The sequence below is a fragment of the Hemicordylus capensis genome, chromosome 4 (genome assembly GCF_027244095.1).
Source record: "Hemicordylus capensis ecotype Gifberg chromosome 4, rHemCap1.1.pri, whole genome shotgun sequence".
In the NCBI taxonomy this organism is placed as follows: domain Eukaryota; kingdom Metazoa; phylum Chordata; class Lepidosauria; order Squamata; family Cordylidae; genus Hemicordylus; species Hemicordylus capensis.
In genome coordinates, this window is record NC_069660.1 from 64320389 (window position 1) to 64334377 (window position 13989).

Consider the following 13989-nt stretch of genomic DNA (forward strand, 5'->3'; position numbering starts at 1 on the left):
ATCTAACAGTTTCATTTGCTTAGACTGTTTTTCTTGTTACCCTCCACCGTCCATTCCCCTGTGTTTGTTACATAAGTAGGTCTTACAGGTAAAACTCTTACCTGGTTTTTATTTGCATTTCTAAATTGTGCTAAACGGACTTGTGAAGAGTGTTCTCAAGGAGAAATTGTGTTTAAATCAGTGTTCACATGTTGTGTTTTCTCGTGAGAAGTGGTTTAAATGAATAACACTTAAAAAACTGAAACATCAAAAAAGAAAAAAATGTAAACCTTAGCCAGCCCACTAAATGAGGCAGGTGAGATGGCTGTGAGATTGCCTGTTGACCCTAGAAACCAAATGCAGTGTGTACGTAGTGTACCAGTCATCACCTGCATCCTTATGCCACCTTGCTTTTTGAAGAGGTAGAGGTGAGGAATGGAGTGGCAGGTCCTGTCTTTCAATCACTTCTAGAAAAGTCTACATGTATGAGCAATATTGTTTTAATTGATTTTATTCTATGCTGTTTTATTTGTTGTGTTCAACTTGATATTACTTTTACTGTTGTGAGTCACCCCAAGCAGTATTGTACTGAAGGGCCAGGATATAAATATTTTAAATAAATAAGAATATTCCCCTTAGGCGATGAAGCCACTCTGGGAAGAGCACTTGCATGCTTGCATTCAAAAGGTTCCAAGGAACCTGAGAGAGACTCCTGCCTGCAACCTTGGAGAAGCTGTAGCCAGTACTGAGCCAAATGGATCAGTAATCTGACTCCGTATAAGGCAGCTTCCTATGTCCCTAAAATTCCTTCCACGCCTTCTACCTGTTCATAAGGCAAGATGGTTGAGGAGCCAGGATGGCACTGAGTTAAGGGGAGGAGTGATTGGTGGGGGTGGGGGTGTCAGAGGGAGGGAAATGGGGCAGGGAGAAATCAGTGTGCATAGTACTCCGCAGGGGCCACCACACCACTTCAGCTGCTAGGGGTCTTGGGCCTGAATGGTTGAAGAAATTGTAGCCTATGTTTTGCAGCATTAGGAGAGCAAAGCAAGGGTTGTGTCCTTGAAAGAGGTTGCTGCAGATCTCAGCCAAGGCTTGTCACACAGCCAAGCACATGTGGAGGAGGGAGAGATGTTTAAGCCTCATTGAAAATGTGCTCTAATTTTAACACTAGATGGCACTGCTGCTTTACCTCTTCAAAACATGTGCCCTGTATATTTGGCAAATCATCTCAAAAAAGAGCTTTTTGTGCTTGCTGCTTCAGTTCTCCCTAGACTCTACTTTATTTTTGATTAATAGGAAGCTTCTCTTTGTTGGCATTTTACACCCCCAGAAGCCTTTTGCAAAATGAGGTTTGAGAAAGCTCTTGCCGACCAAAGTAAATGAACTTGAATTACAAAATTGGAACAGATGCTTGTTTTATGTTTCTCTCTGATCCAGCTGGGGCCATAACTGCACAGAAGCAGTCTTCTGTATGCATATTTCCTTGGTAAATAAGGAACCATGCACACAAATATACAGATATCACTATGTTTCTTTCACAGGGCAAATAGCAACTGGTGGATGGGGTTGGGGGAGATGTACAATTTCAGTCTGGAAAAACAGTGTGGTGGGTTTATCCTCTTTCCCCCAGTGGGGCTGGGGTCCTAATCCAATTCCCACCCCCACTTCCATGGCTGCTTTTGCATGTATATAAATACTTAACGGCCAGGAGATCCTCATCACAAATCTGCATCACAGGTAGCTTGGCCCACATACAGCATCATGCCTAATATGTAACGATGCTGTAAGGGGTTTTTCTTCACAGTACCTATCTGACAGGGCAGGTAGAAGGGGCAGTCGAATCCAAGCCTTGCCCTGAGAGGGTTTTTTGGGCTTTCAGAAGCTTCTGGTTTCTTTTCTTTAAGGATTTTGAACTGTGCTCATACCAGTGCACTGCTGCTTTCTTTGGTGCTTCCAGTTCTCTGAATCAAGCCAACCTGCTAAGATCCTGGTATAAGACAGCCAAGGCCTCATGAAGCTTTGTTAAACCTGTACCAAAGAAAATTCATTACCTAAGTAATGGCAGCTTTACTAAAAACCAGACAATGAGCAGAGAGTCTAAATGTAGTTCATACACCTTTTATTACTTTATGGTATCCAAAATGCCAAGGAAATTGCATATTCAGCTTAGATGACATTAAGACCAAGATCCTATCTCATACCATCTCAGCTAGTTGAAAATTAAAATTTTGAATTAACTTGCTAACCCTCATAATATTCCAGATTTTGTCTTGACATGGTATTCCAGGGGCTGTTCTGACTGGAACAAAGTTCTGTGTTCCTGTAGCCAGGGCAGCCCCATCCAGGGGCTGCTGGCCTCCCTGCATGTCTGGGGCTGGTTGTGGAGAGGTGGGGGCCATGATGCTGTTGGCTGAAACAATGGCTAATCAGTTATTCTGGTTTCTTGTTATTTGGAGTGGGGTGGCCTTGGAGCACTGTCATCCTCAATAAAAAAGGGAGATTCACATTTGTATTGTACCTTATTTTTCCCTTATTGGGGGTGAAGATGCTCCAAGTCTCCCCCTTACAATGGGAAATTGGAATAGCTTTGATTAGCAGCCGTTCAAGCCAATAGCACAGCGAGGAGGAAGCTGCTGCTGCAGCAGAGTGAAAGGAGAAAGCTCTATGCCTCACAGCAAATTGACTGCCTTCTTTCTCCCATGATAGTTCCTTCTGGGCGGGTTGGCTGGACATTGTCACAAGCTGTCTACTTCTTCTCTTTCTTTTTTGGGTGCAGTCCCTTCCCACCATTACTAGTTGGCCACCACAGGTCCAGTCTGATACTGTACTGGCCTACAGAATCATAATCATGGAAACACAATTTGGTTAAGTCCTCCATGCAATCCACTACCTGCATAGGCTGATGGCAACAAGAAAAGCGGGATTAGTGTTGCATTAGTGTTTAAGAAGAATTTGGTAACATGTGCTGAGCATATGAGTGCTGCTACCTCAGTAGGCAACCTCCATCCACTTTACCTGAGTGCACTATAAAACCACCTTTCTGTTGAGTCAGGATAAGGATGAAGGGGTACTAGAAGAGGGCCCCATCCCAATTGTTGAACCTGTACTGTAAGCTAATTGTGTAAATGAAAGTCATGGGTCAATTCTCAGATTTCCTTTAGCAATACAGATGCTTCATAAGGCAATACAGGGCCAGGACAACATGGGACATCTTTGCTGGTGCCAGGCACTCCCATCCTCTTGATCTGGGCCCCAAAGACTGAGGAAAAGACCAAATCAAAAGGCACTCCATTCTTGATTTGGGCCTCAAAGACCAAACTTGCATGGAGGGCAAGTTGTAAGCAAGCAGCATTTGTGACATTGCGCAACATCATTACTGATCACATCTGAGCACATCTGTTAAGGTATCAGCCTTGGCTTCCAGTTTCCCAGCTTTGTGGAGCCTGAGCCAGACTGAGAAAGCCTTAACCCTGGTCTTAAACCAGTAGGGTTTTTTTTATCATTGAATTTCCATGGTTTGTGAAAAGGAAATTTATGCTTGCGTTTTTATGTGTTTGCATTTCTGTGTACCTGTGCTTGTGCATGAAAGTGCTTGTGTTTGTATGCTTGTGTTGCACATGTGTGTATATTTCTACATACGTGTGTGTGCTTGTGTCACATGTCCATGTGTTTGTGTATGAATGTGCTTGTTTTCTTGTGTGCATGTTTCTGTACTTCTGTGAATATTTGTATGCATGTTTGTGTTGTGTGAATATGTGTAGGAGTGCATGTTTTTGCATGTTTGTGTTGTGTGTCATGTGACTCCCCCCAAAACAGATACAAGTTGAAAGGCCTTTTGGAGAGTAAAGGAAAGACACACATCTCTGCCTCTTCCATGCCTGGTCTTCTGCAGAAAGAAGCCTTCAGTGCAGGAACCAATGATGGAGGGCTTGTTCAGTACATGTTGTTCAGTACATTTAGGATTAAAAGAATTATGGATAAATCTCATAAGGAGGTATTTGCTCTGTAGTGCTATCTGAGCAGAGGCAGCTTTTAAAGCAGTGGTTTTCTTATTTTAGCAGGGGGAAAGTAACTGTCCTTATCCTAGGCCTTGACAGTTTTTCTCTGTATCTAGGAGCCAGCCCCAAATTTTTGGAGCCAGACAGACGCTTGATAAAATTACTGTTTTTAGTGATGGACACTGTGGAGTGGGAGGGTAAATGGGTTTCTCTTTATCCTCTTTACAAATAAAATACTCAGAACAGAAATAGGGCTGTTTGGGACAAATACATATTTTACTAAACAACTTTACCTCTGAATATTCTAGAGCTACAGGAATCGCTTGTTTGCAGTGATTGCCTCTAAAGGTTGTGCAACAAAATATTAGGGTAAGGGTCCCATAATCTTTGTCTATGCCATTTTCATTTGTGTTATTATTTGAAACCAAAATTCTAAAACAAAGTTGGATTTTTGTTAAATGCGTAACAATGAGTGCCAATTACGTTTGTCAGTTTCAAGTTATTTCAGAGACAATTGTGGGTTCTTTTTTCGTGGAGGGGTACCAACACATTTGTCCACGTGTGTATCTCCAGTGGCTGCTGGTGATATCTTTGTGTGCTTTTAGACTGAGCCATTTTAGAATAGGACATTCTCTTCTCATACCTTTTGCTACGTAAAGGGCTTTGAGAACTTTTTGTTGAAAATCTGTGTATAAATATTTTGAATAATTGATAATAGTGGATATAAACTAGGGCTGCATAATTTCAGCCCTCCAGCTGTTGATGGACTACAACTCCCATCATCCCTGACTGTTGGCCACTGTGGCTGGGGATGATGGTAGTCCAACAACAGCTGAAGGGTTGAAGTTGTGCGACTCTGATATAGTCTATTAACTGCAAACAACTAAGTGTTAAAAAACAAGACTATCATCCAGAATGGCAAACTTGATCTAAATTTTCCTCCTCCATAAGATCTAGTGCTATCTCTATCTTCACATTGTGCTTCCCCATCCCATTACATATCACTGGCTGTTGCCAGCAGGAAAATGTTCAGTATAATGATGTCAGGACACAAGTTATACTAGATGTTGCAACATTGGACTGGCATTTTTCGTACAGCACGTAATTCCACTCTTGTCTTCCACTCCAGTCTGATGCCGCAAGAAATGAAAAAAATCTTAAACCTAATTAGCTTTGAGAAAATACGTTCCAACAAGACACTTAATTCTATATGCCCAAATATTTTAGTCGTTTTGCTTTGCAAATGACAGCATGTCTGTACAACCCATGATATTTTTGCTGAAGTATATTCAACTAAGTCTTCCAAAACCTCTTTGCATTTTAGAAGGTTACAAATATTATTCTAGGATAAAACATTATCTTTGAAATGTATTTCCTCTTCAGGGGCTCAGTTTCTCTTGATCTACTTCTTTGAACCTACAGAAGACAGACTGTATACATTTCATCAAGAGAATATGTACTGTATTCAGGGATGTAGCTATAATTGAGCGGATGGGTTCAAAGAACCAGGGGGCCCCAGTTCCTGAAGGCCCCTCAGCTTCACCACTCCCCATTTTCTTCATTATCTCCCTCACTCAGAGGGGCTCCCGGGGAAGGGGGCATTGGGGGGGAGGGCCTCCACTAGCTACACCTGAGGTGGGCGGGGGGAGCCCTTCCCTAGCTATGCCCCTGGCTGTATTTATACAAATCAAACACTTAACATTAAGTTTGTAATGTATATTGTTTTGTGGGAAATAAATGTTACGCATACACATTAATGTAATTTCTTAAATCTATACTTCTCAAATGGTGCTTAGATATTGTGCCATGTGGGTCTTTCCATCCTCAGAAGTAGCTTGAGAGTGAAGCAATTTTTCCGGGTGGAGCTTTGCAAGTTACAACTACAACAGCATTTGTAATTACACAAAGGATCATGTGAGTCTTAAGCATCTTTGGTGTTCTAGGATATTTTGCTCTTTTCAGCAACCATGTTGGAACAGTAAGAGTCCTTGGAAAAGAAAAAAAAAGTAGTATGAACAAATTTTATAGAGCTTGCAACATTAACTGAGATAAGAGCCTCCTCATCTCTGGCAACTTTTAAAAAAGCACTGAAGACATATTTGTTCACCCAGGCTTTTAATTAGATGTATAGTTTTAATACTTGTATTGTTTGGTTTTAAATGATTTTAATGTTAATGATTTTAATTGTAAACCACTCAGAGATGCAAGTTTTGTGCAGTATAGAAATATGTTAAATAAATTTAAAAAAAACTCTGAACCATCTAGCTGTCTTTTAGTTTACCGAATATTGTAATAATATGCTCCAATACACAAAAAAATGTGAAAATATGATGTTACAGGCAACAGCTAATAACTGTCTGTGCCTGCCAAACATACAGCCACACTTGCACAGCCCTGCAAAAAGCAGGCCTGATGGGGAGAATTGCAACAAAATATTGTTATTTGAGTGTTGGGTAAATGTCCATATATTAAAAAATTAAATATTAAGAAAGATATGGCGATTGCAGATGCTTAAGGATAAGGAAATTGCAAAAAAGTAGAATGAGTTCTTTGTATCAGTCTTCACTGTAGAGGATACAGAACAGTTATCTGTGTCTGAACTCAGTGGTAGAGGCTGAAGTACTGAGTCAATAGACCATCTCTTGTCACCTCGAGAAATTAAAAATTAACAAGTCACCATGGCCAGATGGCATCCACCCAAGAGTTCTTAAAAGAATTCAAATGTTAACTTCCAGCAAAACTATATAGTTTGCCCCTACAATTAGGCTCTATACCAGAGGACTGGAAAGAAGCCAAAGTAACAACAATTTTCAAAAAGGGATCCAGGGAGGAACCAGAAAATTACATGCCAATTAACTTTTGACTTTTGTTCCAGGTAAATTGATGGAAAGCATAAAAATTATTAAACATGAATGGGCCTGGATGAAGGAGAATCAGCATGGCTTCCTCAAAGGTAAAGTGTTGTCTCATTAACCCTTTGGAGTTCTTTGAGAGTGTCCACATGCATGAGGATTTAGGTGATCCAGTTAACACACAGTATACTTGGACTTCCAAAAAGCTTTTAATGAAGTTCCTCATCAAAGACTCTTGAGTAAACTTAGCAGTCATGGGATAAGAGGAGAGGTTCATTTTATGGATTGACAACTGACTGAAGTTCAGGGTAGGAATAAATAGATAATTTTCACAATGGAGAGAAATAAGAAATGGGGTTCTCCAGGGATCTGTATTAGGACCAGTGCTTTTTAATTAATAAATGATCTAGAAACTGGGATAAGTAGTGAGGTGAACAAATTCTCAGATGATACCAAACTATTCAGGGTAATGAAATCCAAAGCAGATTGAAGAGATTCTTTTATAGTTCTTCAAAAACTGAGTGAGCAGGCAACACAATGACAAATGTGGTTCAGTTTAAGTAGGCATGAAGTGATACACATTGGGGCAAAAAACCTCAGCTTCACATATACACTGATGGGATCTGAGCTGTTGGTGATCAACCAGGAAAGGGCTAATTGTGGTGGACAGCTCACTGAAAGTATTGACTCAGTACGCAGGAGTTGTTAAAAAAAAAAAAAAGGGTAAATTCCATGCTAGGAATTATTAGGAAGGGGGTTGAAAATAAAACTGCTGACTTTATTCATTCATTCACTCACTAAAAGATTTAATATACCGCCTAATCCACTGACTCAGGGTGGTATACAAGGCAAGAACAGCATCCAAGATTAAAACTAAATTTAAAGGGCAAATGCCTGGTGGAAAAGAAATGTTTTCAATAAGGATTTAAAGGCTGAAAAGAATGAGGCAGACCAAATCCGTGGGGGGAAGTTACACAGAAAGCCCTTCCATGGGCCTTGGTACTACTATGGAACTATCTAAGACCAGGGACCGAAAGAAGGGCAACTTGAGAAGATCTCACAGGGCAGGACTGGCCGGGAGAGGCAGTCCTGAAGGTAAACAGGCGCTAAAACCTGAAGGCTTTTAAAGGTGAAAACCAGCACTTTGAATTGGACCCGGAAGCAAATAGGTAACCAGTACAGTGACTGCAAGAGAGGTGTCACATTATCATATCTTCTAGCGCCCATAAGCAGGCAGGCTGCTGCATTCTGGACCAACTGAAGCTTCTGGGTCGTCTTCAAAGGCAACCCCAGGTAGAGCGCATTACAGTAATCCAAATGAGAGATGACAAGGGCACGAGTTACCATTGCCAGGGCCTGACAGTCGAGATAGGGCTGCAACTGGCAGGCCAGCTGAAGCTGGGTAAAGGCACCTCTGGCCACATCCTCCATCCGCTGCTCGAGCAGGAGCCGTAAATACAAGAGTACCCCCAAGTTGTGGACCACCTCCTTCAGGGGCAGTGCAAACTCATTCAGAGAAAGACTCAAACTTGGCAACTGGTCAGGTTGAGAAGTAAGCAAAAACAACTTAAGTCTGAGCTTGTTTTGGCCTATCCAGATCCTAACACCCTCCAGACACTGGGCAAGCACAGAAACAGCATCTCCGGATTGGCCTGGGGTGGCAATATACAACTGGGTATCATCGGCATATTGATGGAATCTCACCCCAAACTGGTGGATGACCTCTCCCAGCAGTTTCATGTAGATGTTAAAAAGAATGGGTGTGAGACTCAAGCCCTGAGGGACCTCATAGAGGAGTGGCCACAGGGCAGAGCACTCACCACCAATGCACACTGACTGAAAGCACTGGCTAAGAAAGGAACAGAACCACTGCAAAACAGTGCCCCCAATACCCAACCCATGCAGGCGCTCCAGAAAGATGACATGGTCAATGGTATTGAAAGCTGCTGAGATATCTTAAAGGACCAAAAGAGGGGCACTACCCTCATCAAGGTCACTATATAAATATGTGGTGCAACCACCTTTGGAACAGTGTATAGTTCTGGTCACCACACTGCAAAAAGGATATTATAGAACTGGAAAAAATGCAGAAGGAGACAACCAAAATTATCAGGGGGCTAAAGCACCTGTCTTATGAGGTAAGGCTACAACATTTGTGGCTTTTTAGTTTTGAAAAAGAGATGACAAAGCAGACATGATAAAAGTTTATAAAACAATGCATGCTGTGGAGAGAGTAAACAGAGAGATGTTTTTCTCCCTCTCTCATAATACTAGAACTAGAGATCATCCCCTGAAACTGATAGGTCAAAAATTTAGGGCACACAAAAGGAAGTATTTTACAGCCCAGAATCTATGGAATTCTACATCACAGGATGTAGAGAAGTCTACCAGCTTGGACAGCTTTCAAAGGGGTTTTGACAAATTCGTGGAAGGAAAAGTTTGTAGTGGTCAGAGTGCTGGACTAGGACCAGGGAGACCCGAGTTCAAATCCCTATTCAGCCATGATACTTGCTGGGTGACTCTGGGCCAGTCACTTCTCTTTCAGTCTAATCTATTTCACAGGGTTGTTGTGAGAAGAAACTTAAGAATGTAGCACACCACTCTGGGCTCCTTGGAGGAAGAGTGGGATATAAAATGTAAATAAAATAATAATAATAATAATATTAAGAAGAAGAAGTCTTGATAGCTATGGACAAGTTTAGTGGTCCTAGCTGAAGCTAGGGAAATGTTGGGACCATGGAAAAAGAGGAAATAAAAATGCTAACACAACATAGAAATAAGAATTTAGAAGCCAAATGCCAACAGTGTGCATACTTCGCGCAGACTGGTAAGCAGGAAGTCAACATTTACTTAATTAAGTGTAACTTGATTGTTAAGATATTGTAAAAATCAATAAAATTTTAAAATGGCAAAAAACCCAGTGTGCATACTTCCAATTAGATCAGTCTCCTTTCCTCAACCTATTCTATAAAAACTTTTAACAACTTCTCTCACCAACATTTCCAAATCCTACTGAACCACTTCCTGAAGTCCATTACATTGACTCTGTCTTTAATCATGTCCATCTTCCATTAGGGTAGCTAGGCTGTGAACCCATGGTCTGTCAGAACATGAGATCTAGTCATGGAACAAACACTCTTTCAATCTGTTCCTGATCCTCCAAACTTCTGCTGGAACTTGCCTCCCACCTGGGACCACCATCAATCTTCTCAGACATCTTGACTCCAGCCCGTCGCTTGTTAAATTTGTGGATGATGCTAAATCATGCTCTCATACCCAACTAACAATCATGTGAACTAGCCTAAGATCATGGACAGTGTAGGCACCAAATGCTACATAAGCAAGCCACAAGCAAGGTGGCTTGAAATTGTGGTTACTTCTCTCACTCTTCTCCTCTAGGAGTTATGCCTGAGCCACAACATTTTTCATTCTGCAATTTACATCCATAAATATATGGATTTATGGATTTAAATTGGCCACCTCCAGCCTCAGAGGCAAGATGCCTCTAAATACCAGCTGCAGGGGAGCAATAGCAGGAGAGAGGGAATGCCCTCACCTTTTGCCTGTGGGCTTCTCAGAGACACCTGGTCAGCCACTGTGGTAAACAGGATGCTGGACTAGATAGGCCTTTGGCCTGATCCTGCAGAGCTGTTCTTATGTTCTTATTCACTGTTATGATAATTCCTTGAGAATTCCCTCATCTGGCACCTCACTCTCACTTACAAATGGACACTTGCATTTAAGATTATCCACCTTATTTCCAATCCTGGGAGACTCCCAATCCTGACCTATTCATGACCCAATTTAATACACAATTCCACTCTTTTGCAGTCAGGAAGGTTACAAAACTTTCTCCTTTAGCAATACCTTCCTCTGAGGTTGGTACCAAGATCTATTCTACCTTCCCCCTCTCTACTGGTACAGCTCCTCCACCAGATCCTTGCTGACCAAATGGATCTGAGAACAGAGCATTGGTTCAGTTACCGGGAAGGCTTCTTCTGGTTGCTGGAGCCAGGGACATCTCCATGGATTATCTCCCTTAGTGATCTGCACCGGTACATAACTTTTGTGCCTCCAAGAGGGGGCTGAAGGTATCAGCGGCCATTCTCGCTTGTTGGGTGCGCCGCTCCTGCATCGTTCTAGCATATGAGTCCCAACATCTTCCGGTACCAGGGCAGATCACTGCTCATTCTACAAGGTCTGTGGCCACGTCAGCAGCGCTCAGCCTCTTTGGAGGGGATCTGCAAGGCAGCCACTTGGAGCTCCCCTTTCACTTTCTCCAGCCATTACAAGCTGGACGAACACGCAGCCGCTAGGACGGTGTTCAAGCACAGGGTCTTGCAGAGCGTTCTCCCCTGACAATAGATCCAGCTGGGGCTAGTCCCCCTACATTCATGGGGCATTATAAAATTGACTCTCGTGCCTCCACTCCGGCTGTGTTTGGGTGAAGGGTGTTACAGCAGGTGCTTCCCAGGGAGTAGCCAAGCGTGCTCCCACCCTAGTCGGTTCAAGCTGTGGTATGTCCCATGGAGATGTCCCTGGCCCCAGCAACTGAGAATGGAGCATTGGTTCACTTACCATGAAGGCTTCTTCTGGTTGCTGGAGCCAGGGACATCTCAGCCCATCTAGTCTGGCACGCTTGTCGGTTCCTGGGAGGCCACCCAGCAAGCTGGGTACAGAGGATTAGCAAACTGGGCACAACAGATTAGAATCTGAAGCTTGACTGGAAAACTAGATTGCCTTTTCCCAAAGGGTATGGGGAGCTCCTTATTCCCTTCCTAGTTATTCTGCATGTGTTTTTTCCCTATCTGCTCCAATTGTCTTATCAGTATCGCTTAGTACCTAACTCGGACCAAAAGAACTGGGGTGGAGTTATCCCCCTCAGGCTCAAGTAGGTGTGACCTTTTTTCTTAACCAATCAATTGGATTTCCTCAATCATCAAACTTGGGTATCTGCTCACACTAATTGTTCAATTCCAGATTCTATCCGGGCTCATTCTACAGGACCTATGGTGGTCACAAAAGCCTTTGATAGAAGTGTTCCTATCCCTGAATGCTGCCACATGAGCCTTATCATCAACTTTTGTCTGGCTTTACACCATAGATGTACATTCCCATACTGATGCTTTTGACAGAGCAGATCAACTCTGTATTCTCCTTCCAGGTAAGATAGCTAACTAATCTCCCATATAGGTGTGAATACACAGAGACCATGAAGATGAAGAACAGATTGCTTACCTGTAACCTATGTTTTTCAAGAGATAATTTGGCAGTCACAAAACTCTTCATCCTTCTTGTTGCAGTGATCTGTCTCTATTATTGCCTACTTGGCATTCTGCTGCAGTGATCTGTCTGAACTGAGGGAAGAAACACCTAATTAGACATGCATTCTCATTCCATGGGTGTGTGGCTAATGCCAACATTCTTTAGAATGAGCTCTAGAAAGCTCCAAATGATATTCTGTGTAGGTACAGATCCCATAGGTGTGACTGCACAAATGACTAATCAAAGAATATCAGGTATAGGTAAGTAACCTGTTAACTCTCAGCTCTTCTGCTCTACTCGTCATAGGGTTGTTGTGAGGCTAAACTACTTCTCTGAGGTCTTTGGAGGAATTGCAGAATATAACAGTAACACATAAGAATAGTGGCTGACATGATGTGAAGGCTAATGGAGCTGGAATGCTTCATGTTGGGGCTGCTGCAGAGTTGGAAGGCAGTCCTGATGCTTTTAAAAACTGTCGGCTGTGCAAGCAGCATTATATGAATACAAGTGAATTTTGGCCCGTTGAATAACGGGCGCTAGTAATGGCGCTCCTGGCCTCCCTCCGCCGTACGCCCCCCCTACCTTTAAGGGCCAAATCGGCCCAGGCACTTGCCCCCGCCAGGCTGGGGAGACGGAGGCCGGGACCGGGGGCGGAGCGGAGGCCATGTAACTTTTTTAAAAAATTTGCTCCCGCGGCCGACGCCGCCGACCGCCCACCCTCCCTCCCAGCTGCCGAGTCCCCCTTACCCTGGCCGACTGCTGTCGGCCGAAGACAGCCCTTAATTTAAGAGGCAGAGAGGAGCTCGCAAGCAGAGCTCCTCTCTGTGCAAAGCCTCCTGCCGAACTGCCGCTTTGGGCGCAAGGGATGCAAGCGCCCAAAGCGGCAGTTCGGCAAGAGGCTTTGCACAGAGAGGAGCTCTGCTTGCGAGCTCCTCTCTGCCTCTTAAATTAAGGGCTGTCTTTGGCCGACAGCAGTCGGCCAGGGTAAGGGGGACTCGGCAGCTGGGAGGGAGGGTGGGCGGTCGGCGGCGTCGGCCGCGGGAGCAATTTTTTTTTTTAAAGTTACATGGCCTCCGCTCCGCCCCCGGCCTCCATCTATTTTGGCCGAGGCGGCGGCTCTGCCGCCACCTTGGTCACTTTCCCCCGCCGCCGCCTCTCCGGCTTCTTCGGGGCGGCCGCTTCTGGCCGCCCAAGATGGCTGCTGGGTGCCGGCGAGCGTGTCTCCCTTGCCCTGTTCTGGGCCTGCGCTTCGCGCAGGCGCAGAACAGGGCAGGGAGGCACGGACACACGCTTGGTGTCCGTCCACGGACGGACACCAAGCGTTTTATTAGAGAGGATGACGAATATTTATATACTGCTTTTCAACACAAGTTCCCAAAGTGGTTGACATAGATATAAATAAATAAAATAAAATGGCTCCCTGTCCCCCAAGGGCTCACAATCTAAGAAAGAAATATGAGAGAGATACCAAACACAGCCACTGGAGGGATGCTGTGCTGGGGATGGATAGGACCAGTTGCTCTCCCCTGGCTAAATAAAGAGAATCACCACTTTAAAAAGGTGCCTCTTTCCTCAGTTATCACGAATGGGGATAAATGTGATAATGCTGCTTGCTCAGCCACTGGTTTTTAAAAGATCAGGACTGCCTTCCAACTTTGCTGCAGCCCCAACATGGAGCATTCCAGCTCCATTAGCCTGCACAACATGCCAGCCAATGGAGTTAATAGTTCCTTATGTAGAAATTGTAACATAAGTTATATTGTAGCTAGAATTCCAAGTCAGAGGATGAGCAAAGTAGTCTGCCTCTTAGATTAGGGAAGTTTAGCAGAATCTTGCATTTGTTACCTATAAGCATTTGCTATTATACCCAATTAACAAGGAAAGAGTAATTGGGC

The 13989-nt window shown here is 43.6% G+C and overlaps 1 protein-coding gene across 1 annotated transcript in view; it reads right to left on the minus strand.

The window, feature by feature from the left end:
• Positions 1-5678: 5678 nt before the first annotated feature.
• Positions 5679-13989, minus strand: part of LOC128323131 (C4b-binding protein alpha chain-like) — a 54735-nt gene continuing 46424 nt past the window's right edge. The window contains exons 10-11 of the mRNA XM_053245856.1: positions 12068-12186; positions 5679-5964 (exon numbers count right to left, since the gene is read on the minus strand). The gene's annotated coding sequence lies outside the window, so the exon portion shown is untranslated. The remainder of the gene's footprint in view (positions 5965-12067; positions 12187-13989) is intronic.